Source organism: Siphateles boraxobius, unplaced genomic scaffold (assembly GCF_051911475.1).
Source record: "Siphateles boraxobius isolate OS27281-9 unplaced genomic scaffold, OSU_SipBor_1 111, whole genome shotgun sequence".
Classification (NCBI taxonomy): domain Eukaryota; kingdom Metazoa; phylum Chordata; class Actinopteri; order Cypriniformes; family Leuciscidae; genus Siphateles; species Siphateles boraxobius.
The window spans coordinates 1,873,106-1,887,556 of record NW_027508713.1 but is presented as its reverse complement, the minus strand read 5'-3'; positions in this window follow the sequence as shown (position 1 = coordinate 1,887,556).

Here is a 14,451-nt window from a genome sequence, read left to right as displayed (position 1 = left end):
ATAATATGGCGATAACCAGTTTGACAGGTTTCTCTTCACAATAGTAAAGTAAGAAAAAATGGAAAAGTTGATTTAAAAAGTTAATATAAGTGTTTACTTTTTACTTTCAAATAATTTAGTACAATTAAATGTGGACACATTTTTACTTTCAAGTATGGCTGTAACTGAGTAAAATTGACATCTCTACTTTTACACCTCCAAATGATGTGTAGATTCTTAAAAAGACCATTAAAATGAACAAACTGGCCTAACAAAGCATACACTCCAACATTACAGTATTTATTTATGTATAAATATTATGATGATTATTAATCTGCTTCTGTTTCATTAAGAACTTTTTCAGTATTTCAGTGTAAATAATATGCTGCATTCATCCTAGTCCAGTTTTACAGTCTAACCATTTTGACCAGTCAAAAAGTTCTTCAGAGAGACATAGTGTAATAAATAATCTTGTTTAAAATACCAGCAATTTGAAAATTGTAGGATCTTGCACAACTTTACACCAGCATCAGCATTCTTGTGTTTTGTGATCAGCAGAGAGCAGCTCATTCACTGTCTGTCCTTCACTGGTCTTTTTTTTCCATATTCGTCTTTTTGACATAACTTGAAATTCTCTGGTTGTCACTCTACACATTGACTTAAATACTGTATGTGTATAAATTAAATTTAAAAAAATTCACTTTTGTTTAATAGAAAAATATTTCTTTCACAAGTGAAACAGAGAAAATTAGATCATACCTCTTTGAAAACAGTCATGTATTAAACCTTTCTGCAGTAGAAGAACAGATAAACTGGAAGAAACACTAAACAGGATGGAGATCTGGGTGTGTCGTTTTTATTGACAGTGAGTTAACGTGACACTTTGACTTCTGCATGTGTTTCCACACAGATACTGGATCCTCACATATCAGATGTTTCTCTGATTTAAATATCCCGCATTATGCTATTTTAAAGGTTCCTAACTTTGTTTTGGCGTTCTCCTACAACAAGTTTACATGCATCAAATGTAAAAAAAAAGCTCCGTTGTTTTCTCCTAATAATATGTACATTGCACATCACCACATTTTTCAATGCTTCTCAATCGACTTGACGTATGAATCCATATCTCTAAATCCCTCCATAACTGAACTTCAGCTCCGGAGGCTTCCTAAAGCTCAGGTTTAAGAAACAGTCCTCAAAAGTTTATAGTGCAGTTGTATCGCTGTTATATTTTTAACCACTGGCCATTCAATCCTCATCCTTTGAAAGAGTTTGCAAAAAGAATTTGCTTTTGCAGAGCAGAAAACAGCATCTCCTCGACATACACACAACATACACATCTGTCATGATAATCTATAAATCGCTCGTATAGGAACTGTTGTGAGATACACACAGAGTGACTTTTTATTGCATGTGAAAAGAAGGATGCTATAGTTTGAGTTGACTCACAAATGTACTCTTATACAACAACTTTTCCTCTTCTCAAGATGGACTGCGTGTTCCGGGGGCTGGGTTTATGTACATTTTAGGGTTTCTGATGTCACTAACCCGGGAGGAATGTCGTGTAGTCCCTACCAGCCATTTGTTGTAGTCCTTTTCTTTAAAAGCAAATATCTCCCTTTGCTTTGAACTTTGAGCATTGTAACTTTGCAGATGTTGTTTATGCTCAAACAGCAAAATTTCACACTAGCTAAAGTTAGAAAAGTGAAATCGTGTTTTACCACCCCTTTAATGTGCAATCTGTTTATTATTGTATGCGTTTAGTTTGTATATCTATTATGCCATTTAGTAGGTGCTGTGATGTTTGTTTTAATAGGCCAAAACATTGTGGAAAATACAGCCTCAGTTTCTCATCAGTTTTATTCAGATGATACTCAACCAGAATGTGTGTTTTGCCACCACAGGTACCTGCATTCTTTACCCACTAAGTGGCACTATAACCATGGTTTTTCACAAGTTACGGAGTGGATGTATTGCAGCTCGTTTTCACAAGTAGCGGTCAAACACACAATGTGGAGATTACAAGAAAAATACTATCAAAATCACATTCTCAGAACTAAATGTAATCAAAAGCCTACGCATTTGTTGTTTAGAATGAATTCAAACAGAACAGTAAATGTCAAAATTGTGTTTACTTTTGGACTGTGCTTTATAATACAGTTCTAATACCCCGTATGTCATAAACATTTTTTTTAATATATGTTATTTCCCGTTATCCCTGGGAGACAGTGTGGAAAAGTTAAATTGATCCATTGCAGAGATTCTAAAATAGTTTATGTTCAACTAAGATAATTTTTGTGCATTATGCATAGTATGAGAATAAGGTTGGGTGACCAATTTAAATATAAATTGTGATTTGAACAAGCACATAACATATATCTTACAGTCATTTTAATTTGGATTCTTGAAGAGAAAAAGAAAATACAAAGAAAGGACGTTAAAAAATGTATTGTAATTAGAGTTTTTTCCTGCTTTTTCCTGTGTCTTTGCAACAAAGAAATGCTTGCTTTTTCCCCACAATGAAGTATGCTTTTTAATAAAATGAGGAACTGCTGTCTTGATAACCAGATTACATTTTTAGTTGTTAACCTGTAAGTATGATTTGAGTTTTGCGGTTCTCTGAGTATTCAAAATTTCAGACACCTTGAAAAGTTGGATGACGGGAGAGAGAGAAAGAGGAAGTGGTGCCCTCAGCTCCCTGAGGAGGAAGTGGACAGTTCACTTGAGGTGACAATACACTTGAGACTTTTCCTAAAGACAATGTTTTCCATGCATTTTGGAATTTTGTGCCAGGGTGGATCAAAAGCCAGGCCGAGAGGGCCATCGCAGCCTGATGATCAAACATATCAGCCCAACAAGTCAACTGAACGACAATCCACACAGAAAAGAAAGACTTCCATCCCCTCACTTGTGGGCCAGCATTTCAAATTTAGTTATTTATCATATTAACTTGATTATTGTCTTTAATTATCCACTGGTTTCAGCAATTCTTCATATTTCTATAACAATAACACATAACAATACATTTGTTACAATGCTACATTTTATTTACTTCCTAAAGTACACAAACCCCTTGCTGATAACCCCTGACACTGAGGTTCTGGAGTTTCACTAATACCATAATTCCATCAATAGGAATATTAAATTATCTTTAGAATACTCCAAGACCACTATTGATTTTTTAGACTTAACCATTTCTATTGATCCAGAAGGACCAAAAAGACCTCCAGAAACACCATTATTAGGGCTGACTCCTTTCATCCTCCATATCTCATTGATAATGTACCTTTTGGCCAATTCCAGCGGTTACGCCGTATATGTGACGATAATTCTGATTTTGAAAAACAGGCAGACATTATGTCGGAACGTTTTATTGAAAGAGCCTACAAACCAGATATCGTCGCTCATGCACATTCCAGAGCTAAATCCCTGTATCGTTCTGATACCTTGATTAAGATGGGACGTAAGACAGATACTCGATCCTGCCCCTTCTTTGTCACACGATATAGTAGGGAGGCTAGACAGATAAAAATAATAATTCAGGATAACTGGGCCATTATCAATTCTGATCCTACCCTCCAACAGGTCTTTCCAAAACCGCCTTTGTTTTCTTACAGAAGGGCCCCGACTCTTCGTGATAAGTTGTGTGACGAGGTCAGTAATCAACTCGTTGTCTCTTGAGTTGCAGGTGATTGGCTGAAATGAGTGGTTGTACACCTGAACATAATCATAAGCTCTATAAAAGACTGTGACAGAGGAGAGCGAGTGTGGGGGCTGAGCTTGTGCAGAGCTTGGGCTGGTTTCGTCTGCGCTGTACATTCGGACTCTTGTCGGCTTGGAGAACTCATGAGATGTGAGGGATATGGAAGATCACCGCCGCCCTTTGATCCATCTCTGTTGGGATGGTTGGATTGTGGACTTTCATGAGCGATATACATTTGCACACAACTACTGACACACTGATTGTCATTTATATTGATCCTTAGTGTTGTTTGTCTCACACAAATTAATAAATTCCTTTATTAATTGCAAGTGGTGTGTGGTGGCTTCCTTATTTTGTTGCGACTCTGAGGAGATCGTAACAGTTGATATATAGTTATATTCCCCCTGAGAAGAAGGAAAGTTGGCTTAAGCGACCTATTGGGTTATACCGTTGTATGAATTGTCCCCATTGTAGTAATATCATTCCCTCAAAAACTTTTGTGGATTTTAAATCTAATAGAACATTCAAGATAAAATACTTTATAAACTGTAACACTGCATTTATTATTTATCGTTTATCTTGCCCATGTAAGAATGTGTTTTATGTAGGCCGAACTAAAATATGTCTACGGGATCGTTTGGCGGAGCATAAATATGCTATTCGTACCAGTAGCCCCGACTATCAGATGGCCCAACCCTTCCTGCATATGCACAATAGGAATGATTCTCTACTAAACATAGAGGTCTTGGAGCATGTTAAACCTTTGGATAGAGGTGGGGATATGATCCGCAAACTTAACCAGCGCGAGTCATTTTGGATTCATCAGCTGGATGCGCTCTGATATCCAGGTCTGAACGAGGACATTGAGTTTAAATGTTTCTTATGATATGGTTTTTGTCCTATACCTATGTTTTTTGTCTATGTTGAACACATGATATTTGTCTTATTGTCTTATTCTCCTCTCCAGATAACCTACGTTCAGGGAGATGGTTTTGGAGATACTTTTTTATTGTTTCTTTGTGAGTTTCACCTGTTGTGGTACTCATTAGAGTTAGACATGATTGCCTTATTGGGTTAATTGAGTGAATTAGACCTTAATTGTAGGTTCATTGTATTCTGTCTGATTATATGTGGGACTTTACTTATAATTTGTTGCCATTCTCATATCTTGTGTTACTTTGCCCTGAAGAAGACCACTTGTTGGTCAAAACATGTTGCCTTGTGTACTTTTATAATGACTTAAGCCACATTTAATAAAGGCTTTTCAACTTTATCCATCTCCTCATTGAAGACTTGACTGAGTACCTGGGACCTGTTCTTTTGTTTCTTTGGATCCTTTCCCTACCCCAAGAGCACCTATCACAGACTTTATATACTTTACCTGAGCACCTGGTTGAACCTTTTACAACAAATAACAATGTGTGATTCAGGAGTGAAGCTGCTCTCTGATGGACTGAATACTCTCTGATGGACTGAAGTCCAATCTGTCAGCTGGAGATATTAAGGTATTTAAGGGGATATTTAACTGCTCTGTCTGTTTGGCAAAAAAAAAAAAAACTGCAATCCCTTGTTGATGCACTGTAAAATACACTAAAATACAGTCAAATAGGTAAGCAAGGTCTTAAGGATTGCTAGAAAGCTAGGGATAGAAAGGCAGATTGTGGTTGAAGCTAAACGCTGTATACTGTGTACCTCGCAAGCCTTAGTTGTGAAACCCTGGTGTAGATGGTGTGGGGTTAACTCTGATCTCTACTGCCCCAAGTTTTATGAAAATTACTGTGTACTAGGGGTGGGACAAGATCTTGCAAAGTTAAAATCAAGATTTCTTGTCGAGGTGAAAAGCTGTCTTGCGATATCACCTTGAGTGTGAGTGTGAAATTAGTACAGATTATGCCACCGCTACGTCTACAGTCTCCAGTCATTTTGCATTTTAATGGAAATAAAAACAACTTAATTCAGTTTGATAACGGTCGCTTCAATTCTAAACCAAAAGCGTCTACTCTGCTCATCCAGCTTAAACTGCAGAGTCACACACAGTGCAGCAATAAACAAAGTTCTCTGATCACGCGATGAGAGTAAGGCGAGATGACTGACAAGACCGTGGTGTAGTAGCACAACAGAGATGCTGGATGCTTTTATGGGTCTCCTTGTGGAACTTGAGGGATTTGTTTTATAATATCTGATTATAAATGTCTGCAATTACTCTCTTCTTGTCCATGTTTGATGTTTAATATACACAAGGATTGCTACTTCAGTCCAATGAGGTTTCAGTGTGTGCAGGGCTTCTTAGCATGACATCCCTGAAATATGCATGATGTATGCTGCTGGTTTGAATGATCTAACACTGTGTTTGTCTGTAGGTTGTCTGGCTGAATGGTGACAGAGGAAGGCTGTGGTTATGTGTCTTCTGCTCTGAGTTTAAACCCCTCACATCTGAGACAGCTGGATCTGAGCTATAATCCACCAGGAGATTCAGGAGTCAAGCTGCTCAACCAGAAACTGGATCAAAACTGCTCACTGCAGATATTTAAGTATGTCAAACATTGATACTGAAATACTGAGTGTGTGTGTGTGTGTGTGTGTGTGTGTGTGTGTGTGTGTGTGTGTGTGTGTGTGTGTGTGTGTGTGTGTGTGTGTGTGTGTGTGCGTGTGTGTGTGCGTGCAAGATGCATATATACATTAATGTGTGTTTGTGTGGTTACAGTGTGGATCATGGAGGAGAGATCATGATGACAGCAGGACTACGAAAGTGTACGTCTACAAACACACACATACACGTCTAGGGATTGTTTTGTTGTTATGGATGTTTCTCTCTTCTTGTGTTCAGATGCCTGTGACCTCACACTGGATCCAAAAACAGCATACACTCAACTCATTTTGTCTGATGAGAAAAGGAAGGTGATGCATGTATTAGAGGATCAGCTGTACCCTCATCATCTAGAGAGATTTAAGAACTGTGAACAGGTTTTGTGTAGAGAGAGTCTGAGCTGTTACTGGGAGGCTGAATGGAACGGATATATGTGACGTATAAAAGAATCAGCAGGAAATGATGGTGTGACTGAGTTTGAATACAATGACAAATCCTGGAGTTTGATCTACTCTGATTACAGATTCACTGTATGGCACAATATAATGTGAATATATGTGGTAATAGGTGTCCCTTTACCCCTGTCTACTAGAGTAGGAGTGTATGTAGACGTGTCGGATGGCACTCTGTCCTTCTACAGCGTTTCTGACACACACACACACACACACACACACACACACACACACACACACACACACACACACACACACACACACACACACACACACACACACACACACACACACAATCAACACTACATTCACTGAACCTCTCTATGCCGGATTTAGGGTTTATGTGAACTCTTCAGTGACTCTGTGTCAGATTAAAACTTCAAGATGCACACCAAAGATAAATTAAGTACATTAATTTCTCACATAAATCTGTGCACCGCCACAGGAATGTGTTTTATCTGCGGGTGGGAGTTAAAACGTCCCAATATTGAACAGATGAAACATTGAATATTGAATGCTTCACTTGAATTATGAATTATTCACTACACAATGAACATGAATGAATGAGGCCAGTTACATGACAACAGACAGAACTCATGATTAAAGGCGTTTTCACTCCAAGAACTACCCTTGTGAAAATAAATGCACTTTAGTATACTTTTATAAAGTGTACTTATTACACAACTAATATACTTTAAAGGAACACACTTAAGTGTGAATTAAATGTAATGTTTTCGATTAACATAATGCATATTAGGTAATTGATTTCAAATATATCAACGATTAAGTTCATATTAAATGCAATTAGTTGAACTTAAGAGTGATTTTTTTTAAACAATTTAAGTGGGAGTTTAATTGAAATTATTTATGTACTTTCATAATTGCTTCTAGAGTCTTTAAAATATAGTTAAAGTGCACTTCTCAATACTAACAAGCAATTAATGGGAACTAAAATATAATTTAATGTCAGTTAACAATACACTTGCATATTATCTGTAATTGATTTCAAATGTATCAAAAGTTAATTTTAAATGGAATTAGTTTAACTTTTGAGTGATTTTTGAACTGGATTACTTTATAATTTTATAATACATCCCAGGGTGCCCTTAAAATATTATTTACATATTAGTATTAGTATTGTTAGTATGATTTTTACATTAAAAAAAGTCATAATTTAGAAATAAAAGGCATTTTTCCTACCCTGATTTTAGCCCTATGATTTGAATGCTCTGTTTGAAGGTATGTGTCTGTGTGAAACTTCAATGTACACGACCACTGCTGTGATTGGGTGACATGTTTGCATATAAAATAGCTAGTATTACATGTGGAACTCTCTGAAATATTTTACTACGTTTTTAATATTACAGCTTTCGAGATTAACAAATTGTGAAAAGTTAGATGGATTCCCATCACATATTTCCCATCACACATTGACAGTTGATGGCATTGCAGTTTCTGCACTCTCACGACTGCTTTCACCAAATAACAATGCAAACACGATGTAAATGCAGTAAGAGCTTCGTTGTGTAGTGTAACAGCATCATTATTTCAAAACGAGTTTTAGCAAGTGTCCAGATAAACTCGCGCTGTGTGATTGACAGCTTGGGCAATTGGAAAGGGAGTGTTCTTTGATCGCTTTCTGTATAATTTAATCACAGTTTAAAAAAGATTATTTTCATCCTACTAAGAGAAACGATCTGAAGTTGATCGTTTAGTCACTGGCTTGATTTACTGATGCATAAACAGTATTGAACAATTTTGAGAGAAAGATGAAGTTCATTAATTATACAACAGAAATCACTGATCACAGGTCAGGCATTAGAAAAAACACGGTTACTTACATGTTTTTGTTGTTGCTGGCAGATCCATATTGTAAAAGTTGTTGTTAGCAAAATCGAAATTGCGACTGGTTTACCAAATAATCCACAGTGAAATGCACCAAATACAAACAAATAATGCACTGCTGAGACATTCACATTGTTGAAAGAAAAAAAAACACTTTCCTAGCATTAGGGTTAGGATCGTTTGGAAGGTAATTTTATTGATCCTGTGTCGATCTTTTCTCGTTCTCATGTTACTATTCACTAACGCTCCAGTGGGTGGTGTCAAAGATGCAGTGATGTAGACGTAGGCGTTGATATTATTCTGCAAAAAGACTTCTGCAAGTCTTTCACTACCCTATGACATCATAAGTCCCCACTTCTCAGATCCTGTCGTTTTCTAGCCTTGGTTTCAATAAAAGCTGTTTTTGGAATAACGAGGAAGTTTTGAAACTATAGTATATTGACCTGTAAACTTTTAAAATATCAATGAAAATTTGAATTCTCAGTTCATGACCCCTTTAGGGTCTGGAGGCTCACCAGAAATCCACCGAATTCTTGTCTCGTGAGATTAATGACATTGAAGCAGATCTGACTGGACTGAAAACATTGAGTGGTACCCATGACAAGAAAATACTGGATCTGGTGTTAAAGTTAAAGTGAACAAAATGGAGAGATATAGAAGGTGCTGGAACTTGAGGCTTTATGGTTTTGACGAACATGAAGTCAAAAACAAATGTTTTGGACATCTGCCCTCCAGTGCTTCCAAATGAGAAGGGAAAGTTTGCTATACTGAAATTGACGTGGTTCATCGCGTGGGAAGGAGGCTCGACGTGAACCAGAAACCAAGAGCTGTGATTCTCCTGTTCAGATCCAGACATATCAGAGACTTACTGTGGAAAAGTGCAAAGAAAAGCAGCTTTTTTGAAGAAAAGAAGTTGAGGTTTGCTGAAGATCTGACGGCAGTTGAAGTTAAGAAATCAGGAGTCAGCTGTGGCCAAGTGTTGAAATTGAACGAAAAGATGACAAGAGGGCTTATTTTGTCGGGAACAGAGCATTTGTGGATGGGAAGGATTTTTTTGTGCAGTAGGCAATGACATTTATGTCTGACTCGACAAATGCCTACAGTATGCTGCCAGGTAAACATTCATGTTATGCAGAGGGGTTTGGAAAACACTGTTTTCTCTCTTAATGTTAGGGGTATGATACATTTAGTTAAAAGAAAAGCAATCTTCTTATTTTGTAAAAAATATATTTTTGTGATTTTTATTTAATCCAAGAGACATGCATCTGAATCAGACTTTCAGTTTTGGAAGAGACAGTGGGGAAACGACATGTGGATGTCGTATGATAGCAATCATTCTGGAGGCATTTATTTTGATGGGTAAATTTAGAGGAAAAATAGTTAAAAAGTTATTCACATTCCTTTGGAAGATGGGTCATTAATATATATGCAACAAACCGTGTTGTAAGGAATAAAAGTTTACAACTAGACTTTAAAGAAAAAAATCAGAAACATCTTGGATATAGTTTTCCTGATGCTATACTAATTCTTGGAGGAGATTATAATTCTATCTGGGATAAAAACTTGGACTGTGTTTCTCCTCTTGGAAATAGTTTTTAAAAAATCCAATGAATTGCATAGTTTGTGTTTAGGATTGGATTTAATTAATATTTGGAGGATCCAAAACCCAACCAAACAAGAATTGACATGGTGTTCTGGTGACAGGAGTAAACAGTCTTGCATAGACTTTTGGCTTAAATTAAGTGTACAAGAAAATCAAGTAAGCCAGGTTACTGTGGAAACGTCTGTCCTTACTGACCATCAAGTCATTTATCTAGTAATTGGCTTATCTGGAAATATTGATAATAATATAAGAACACAAACTGGCTGGAAATTAAATAAGGCAATATTGGAAAATTATTTGTTTAAAAAGTAAGGCAAAAATATTTTGAGTTGCTGGAACAATGCAAAAAGGTCAAATAAATATGGTACCAATTAGGAGGAAATGAAGTATAAGAAAACAAGTCATTGTTAGAAGAAAAATAACAGCACAGTCTAAAAGGACTGAAAAGGATTGGAACAAGTAATACAAGAGATAGTTAATCTAATTATTAATGTAATGAATATAATGAATCAGCAGGACAAACTCAGGTTATTTGAATTACAGTTACAATTACACACTCACACACATTCAACAACACATTCACTGAACCCCTCTATGCTGGATTTAGGGATTCTCAGTATCTTTGTATAAGATTAGACAATATAAGCATGTGCAAATCAATTTTAATGCAGAATATGAAGCTGAAGAACCAACTGACATAGAGAATCATCAACTTTATCAACAGATATTATTAGAAAAACTGATCACATTCAGCACAATTACAGTCTTAAATATGTAAGAAATCATCATAGTTGTGACACGGTCATCACCCGATTGAGTTTGTGGTATTTGAGTCAGTAGAAAACTGTGTGCAGCATATTGAGAAAACAAGAACTTTCCCAAAGTCACAGATAATGTATTTAAAACTTCTATTAATGATAGTAGATGCAGCATATTGAGAAAACAAAAACGTTCACAACCTAAGCCTTGAGTTTGTGTGTATTCTGCACGTCTCCATTGATTTTGAACATCTAGTCACTGCAGTCCTTCCTCACTTACATTTGGGGAACTGCTTGACAGGCATATAGGTGTCTTGTGATTCCTGAAAGAGATGGTTTCAATGTGGGATGTTTTCTCAGAGGAATTTTGCTCTGTGTTTTCTCCTCATTAGCAAATGATTTCTTTAGTGAATTGACCTGTGAATTTAGTGAATTGACCTAATAAATTGTAAAACAGTAAATATGTCAAGGCAAGTTTATTTCTTAATATGTGAATGATTATGAGTAATTGCTCTTCTAGATCCTGTTTCTTTATCAAAATATATATTTACTTGTTTAAATTTAAATGAACAGCTGAAATTGTAAAGGCTTGATGGTTTGGGGAGTAGATTGGCATTTTATTGGTCTTGTTGAGGTATAATGTTAAAAAACGTTACAAAACCTATTCCCTGTACAGCCCTAAATCTGTCACAAGACCAGTCACATCAGATCACTACACTTCCCATAATCCTCTCTGACCATCACCTGCACTCCTTCCTCATTCATTCACGCCTGCCATCAATCACCACCATTCATCAGCTCCACTCTATAAAAACCAGAACTAAACGCACATCTTGGTCTGGTCTTGTTGTTCGTTACCGAACTCTTACTTGATTACCCACCTATGGAAAACTTACCTGAGCTTCGAACTTTCTAGGCTTCATCAGTCTTCTGTGTGTCATCCAGTCACTTCTCTTCATAACCTGCAACAGATAAGACTTTTATTCACCTGCCAGCATCACCAGTACAATCTGACATCCAGAGACTCACCTGCTGAAAATCTGTTTGTCTTTCAATAAACACCGTTCAGATTCTACCTGTGTTTGCTATCAGAGATGGGCATAAATACATGAAAATGTATTTCAAACAAAAATACAAAATACCTCATTTAAAATTGATCAAAATAAAATGCCAAAATGTATTTAAATACAAATACAGTATTTTGAAAATGCACAAAAAATATACGTGGAATTGGCCATTCAGTGAGCTATCATTATTAGGCTGAAATCTGTTCTGAATGCAAAGAACATTTTGGTGTGTACAATTGCGTAGAAACTTTCATTTCGCCTTCTACCACCAACTATTTAAGAAGACTGGGTTTAAGGTGTTTTCTCAGCACCATTTCTATACTTATTTCTGAGCAGGTTACACTGCACCTTATTAATTGTAGTGAATACTATTAAATAAGTCACATGTAAAACTGTGAGGACTTTTCCTGGTATCTAGCAAAGTGTGGGAATGGGTGATATTACCAAAATCTTAAATCATGATTTCATTAGGTTTCACAGTAATAATATATATCATGATATAGTTTTTCAGTCATATACTAGTCGTACTAATGTAAGTATAAAGTTCTCAAGCAGTTATTGAAGACAAGAAAAACTTTCCATAAAAACACAAAAAAACGAAAAAAATGTGGTGCGTGTATTTGACCATTTAGCCGCACACAGAAAGCTGCCTGCCATTGTACGAATACGGAATATGAATTCTCTTTTGCGGTATATGGCACTTTCTTTTAACATCTCTTAACATCAAGCATGTTTCGCTCTTTATTACTCATTTGTCCATGTTCCTTTATCGATCCAATGTGTCAATATCCCCTGCCCACGAAAAGATCCACGGACACATTGGCATACAGCAGGCCCCGACCACTAGAGGGCTCTCGTAGCGCTGTAAATTTAGTTTTCCTTGCCATTGTTCAATAGAGTCAGCAGTCTATAAAAATATATCAACACAACGATTAGTTTTAACAGTATGTATAGCTAACCATTGCATATCGACGATTATTCATTCAAAATCACCTACGTGCATTATAGCTGCATATTTATATTTTTTATATTTATAGAACGCTTTGACGCGCTACCACAGCGCATGATCCCTAAGGGAATGTCTGTCAATTCCTCCAAGTTGTTAAAACATATCATTTGTATTAATTAAAATTACTTTTAACAACAGACATGTTCAAAATCCAAAGCTTGATTGTATTTGATAGACTGACTTAATACAGGTGGCTTTTTCCCAATACCCTTCATGTATTTACAGTAAACAATTATTTTTTAGGAGATTTCTGTAAAAGTTTTTTTTTTCTTTTATCATGTTTCAACGGTTGTAGTTCCTATTAACCAGACTGACTTACAACAGGTGAAATTGTGGAAATAGCTCCCTGAATGCACAGTACGATATTTTTTTTAATATAAAAACAGTATGCCTACTGTAAATAAAAAAATTAAAAAAATAAATTAAATGTCACAAAGCTTGTGGTTCCTATAGTGACCAGACTGACTTATTACAGGTGGAATTCTGCCATTACTTTCCTGTAATCCTTCAATTCGCCAAATGGTTTTTATTTTTATTTATCAAATATATTATAATAAATTATACGTTTAACCACTTGGTGGAATTGGCAGACGTTCCCTTAGGGATCATGCGCTGTGGTAGCGCGTCCAAGCATTCTCGTGTATAAATACGCAGATATAATTCATGTAGGTTATTTTGAAGTAATATTTTATATCGATATACAATGGTTACACTTAAAACTAATTGTTGTATTGATATATTTAGACTGCTGACTGACTCTATTGAACAATGGCTAGGAAAACTAACTTTACAGCGCTCCGAGAGCCCTCTAGTGGTCGGGAGCATTTCCGTTGTGTTGCGGCTTTTTTCGTTGTGTTGTAGATTTTCCGTTGTGTTGTGGATTTTCCGTTGTGTTGTGGCTCATTTCCGTTGTGTTGTGGATTTTCCGTTGTGTTGTGGATTTTCCGTTGTGTTGTGGCTCATTTCCGTTGTGTTTTGGATTTTCCGTTGTGTTGTGGATTTTCCATTGTGTTGTGGCTCATTTCCGTTGTGTTGTGGATTTTCCGTTGTGTTGTGGATTCATTTCATTGTGTTGTGGATTCATTTCGTTGTGTTGTGGCTTAATTCTGTTGTGTTGTGAACTCATGTTTGCTTTTTAAATGTCGTTGTGTTGTGCACTACTGGGCCACCGTAGTTCTGAGCAACAAAAAAGCTTAATTTGTTTTGTTATGAAAGACTTTTATTTTGTAAGACGTGCGTGAAAGCTTTTACTCCTGTCAGGCGCAGTTTAAGTAAAGTGTGCCTGAAAAAAACGTGTCCTGATTTAGTATCTGCAGTTAAATTAGGTGTTGTCAGGCTATATATGTCAGTGTTTAACTTTATTTATGTAATGTATTACAAAATAAGAGGTCTCTCACCTCAGAAAAAAGAACCTTCCTGGGCTGCGTTTCTCAGTGGTCCTGGTATTC